Here is a 4,380-nt window from a genome sequence, read left to right on the forward strand (position 1 = left end):
CGCCATCCCCTTTTCCTTATGAATCAGGGTGAAGTCTCTCTCAGGGAGGAGTGATAGGGAATGGCAAGGGACACACTGACAAAGGAGATTAATCGGAATTGGCTTTGACAAGCACATACATGGGGGGGGGGGAGAAGAACGAACTGGGGAGAAGGGTGGATAAAACAGTGCAACAATGAATGAAAGAAAACCCAAAATATCTGTAAATGTTCATGAAAACTAAGAAAATTTAATAATAAAAAATAAAAAAAAGACAATTCTCAATTTTATTTGGAGTGGAAAGAGATTCTGAATAAGTAAAGCACTCCTGAAAAAGAAAAACAGGGTAGGAGGCTCCATCCTCTCTGATTTCAAATCATAGTACACAGCCATGGTGGTTAGGACAGGATGGTACTGGTACATTGACAGACACATAGATCAATAGAATAGAATTGAGAACACAAAAATCAGTTCATCTACCTATGCTTAACTGATTTTTGACACGAATATATAAAATCAAATAAGTGGACTTTGGACTTTCTCAGAATCAAGCACTATACATATCCACTTGTTAAACATGGTAAAAAGGAAAAACACAGACTGGAAAAAAATACTTGTAAGGACATATCTGATAAGAGAATCATATCTAAAATTTATAGTCTATCCCAACACATTAATGAGGAAATGTAAACCCAACTGCAAAATTGTCACAGAACATGAATAGACATTTCACCAATTAAAGCACAAACACTTGAAGATATGTTCAAAATCCCTATCTTATCAGTGAAATATAAATAAAAATAAGTATGAGATATCACCTCATCCCAACAACAATAGCAAAATACAACAAGCAAACAATAAATGCTGGTGAAGTTTGGAGAATTTGAAATTCTTATTCACTGCTAGTGGAAATGTAAAATAGTGCAACCACTATTAAAGGTGGTTTGGCATTTTCTCAAAAATTTGGAAATAGAAATACCATTTGAGGTGAGCTCTGGTGGCCTAGTGGTAGGAAACTGCACTGCAATCACAGAGGTGCACGGTTCAAATCCACCACATGCTCTACTGAAGAAGGAGGAACATTCGCCTCCTGTACCAGTCAGATCCAATTTGATGGTACACACACACACACACACACACAAAGGAATAAATAAATAAATAAGAACTACAACTCTGAAAAAAAAAAAAAAAGAAATACCATTTGACTCAGCAGTGCCACTACAGGTAACATACCCTAAAGAAACCAGAAATACCATGCCAACAGATAGATGTGCACCCATGTTTATTACTGTGTTATCTACAATAACAAGGAAATGGAAATAATCCAAGTGCCCATCAAAAACCAATAGGATAGAAAAACTATGGTATATCCATGCAATGGAATACTGAAGAACATTGAAAAGTAACACTCTCTTAAAATCTTACAAAGCTTGGGTGACCATGGAGAACATTATGCTGAGTGAAATATACCTCATTCACAAAAGGACAAATACTGTGTAGCACCGCTGTTATAAGCCAAGTCTGACATGAAGGGTTGGGAGAACAGGATAAATAGAGAATGGATGCTGAACGGAACAGATGAAGAAAAGAGCTGCTTAAAAGGAACGTATGGGAGATCCAAGATGGCAGCAGAGGCAGAGACAGCGTGGTGAGCTGCGGGAGCAGTGAACCACTTAAAGCAGAGACATTATGGCCTTCCACAGACCTCGGCTTATTAATAATTGAACATTTAAACAGTTGATGACTGGTCCTCAGTGAAGATCGAAGCTCAACAAGAGGAATTCAAGGATTCTCAAGGAGAAATGGGTGAGTCTCGTGGCTCCCAACCCCCCTTGCAGAGCCCTCGCCCTCCGCACAGCTGCTGCAGCTCCATGAGGCTTCCACAGCTGGAACGAATGGATTCCCTCACCCAGGATGGATGCTGGGCACCGGCCCTCCTCAAGACTGGTACAGTGAACTCACCACACTGCTGCAAAGTGGACTTGGTCTGGAGAGAATTCTCGGATCCAGGATTGCGGCTGTGGGGGAAGCAGGCACCCGCCGGCCGCCTGTACAAGAGGGGCCGCACACCAGCCAAGTGTCTATCTGGTTGGGTGGGGGGGATGCACACCTCCCGCAGGCCTCCTGTGCATGGGGGGTGTTTGCGTGCTCCGCTGGCCGCCTGCATAGGAGGTGAGGGATGGGATGCATGACCACCATCTTCAGGTTTGGGTCTCCTTGGACAGGCCAAAGAAGACGATTACCTATGCATTGGACAGGCCAAAGAAGAAGATTACCTATGCAATGGATTGCTGAAAGTCACTGTGAGTCTGATGACCTTAACAGTGGCAGCATGCACAAGAGGACCGACATCCTAAATGCACCACATATTTTGTTCTGTTGAATGCTTCGGCCAAAAGATGGTTAGACCTGGGGAGAGTCTGTTCACAATTCTTGGGTTTCCTTTATCATATATATTATCCTTGATATATAAAAGGGGAGGGCAGTGACACCTACTTAAAAATATAGTATGACCACTTGTGGGTGGGTAAAAGTGGCAGTGCTGGAATTGGAAACACTATCCCTGACCACAGAGTCCTCAGTAAGGCAAGGGGACAGACTGGGGTAAGGGCAATTGGAGGAGGAGTATACCAGCCAGATCCTGGGGGGGTGTTGCCCTGCTCGGGATGGGCTGCCCTCCGCCCCCGGCTCGGGGCAAGCCGTTGTGGCCCTCTGCCTGGGACGGGCTGCCCTCGGCCCTCTGCCTGGGGTGGGCTTCCCCCAGTCCTCTGCCCAGGGCAAGCCGTTGCAGCCCTCTGCCCAGGGCGGGCTGCCCTCGGCCCCCAGCATGGGGCAAGCCATCGTGGCCCTCAGCTTGGGGTGAGCCATTGCGGCCCTCAGGGTGAGCTCCTCAGTCCCCAGATTGTGCCATTGTCCCCAGACTGACCCCCGGGTGGGTAGGAGAAAAAAAAAGAATGCCTAGGGTATCCAATGTTACCTAGGCCACCTTCTGCCACCCTCCCCCCCAGTAAACCTGAAAACAACACCCTCAAAGCCCTTCTATTTGTAACTCACAAGTTTGTTCTCTCTAGGTTTGCTCCCTTTCCTATAGGTAACCTTAACACTGAGTTTTACTCCAGAATTGACCCTGAACCCAGTACCAGTGACAAAAAGGAAATACAACTGACAGCTAAGGAAGCAAAGGAGGATGGAGCCTCTGGGTTCAACCAGCCATCCCCACTGGACCCACCTGGGAAAACACTTTGCTGTCCAGAGGGGAGCAAATGACAGGAAAATATCTTCTAACAAAGCAAGAAGGCAAGCAGCTTTAACCCAAGACCACCAGTAAGTGATAAAGCGTCCTCCCTTCCCCCTTTTACATCTACGCCCCTGTTCAGCATGAAGAAGCCAGAGAGTCGGCATCCAATTCCCAAATCAATAAGACAGTTGGTTTAATTACCATTGGAAAATGCTTGTCATTCCTCTGTAGCATCTGGTCCCCTCTGGACCCTCATCATTTCCTTCACCTGCTACCCCCACTGACCAAACTGTGCAGCTCTGCAACTGCATCCTGGCCAATGCTTACCCTTCTGCCCCCAACCCTCACCTCCTTGTACCCCCAATATGTTTTTCCCAATAAAAAAATTTATTATTAAAAAAAAACAATGTATGATTAGGCATTTTATTTACGACAACAGCCCAGAATAAAGGTACATTCAAAGAGGACAATAGGGTGGATTCATTCAACAACGAATGAACATTTAATAAAAGAAAAAAATGAACGAGGGAAGGGAGACAGGAGGAAGAGGGTGTAAAATGTTTAACAACAAATGAACGAAAATCTAACTTCTCTGTAAACTTTAGTTAAAATTACAATTAAAATTTAAAATAAATTAAGAAAATAAAAAGTATTATTATTTCCCCCCTAAAACCATTGTTATTCTTGTTTTTGTCATCAGGTGGCATCAAGTCAAATAAGACTTATTGTGACACTATGAATAACAGATGTTATTCTTATTTTATGTCATCATTATAATTTCTGACATACTTGAGGCCATTCCTGCTGTCACTAAATCAAACCATCTTCTTAAATGAGTTCCTCTCTTTCACCTACCCTCTACCTTTCCAAGTACACTGTACTTTCTAAAGGAATAACTTAATTAGCAACATACTCAAAACATATGAGATGAAGCTTTTCCATCTTTACCTCCAGGAAGCATTCTGTCTAACCTTTTTAACAAGGCATATCTTTCTTCTTTTGATAGATACTAATTACTCTCCTACAATACAATAGCTCAAAACATCAATTTTCCTTTAATCTTTATTAATTTCTAGCATTCAGATGCATAGTAGCCAACACCCTTTTGGGAGAAAGGTGATACCTGATCAAGAAGCTTAGAGAGAGTTCTCAGATCCCATCTT

This window comes from Elephantulus edwardii, unplaced genomic scaffold (assembly GCF_000299155.1).
Source record: "Elephantulus edwardii isolate Elephantulus edwardi_28Jun2011 unplaced genomic scaffold, EleEdw1.0 scaffold00034, whole genome shotgun sequence".
NCBI lineage: Eukaryota > Metazoa > Chordata > Mammalia > Macroscelidea > Macroscelididae > Elephantulus > Elephantulus edwardii.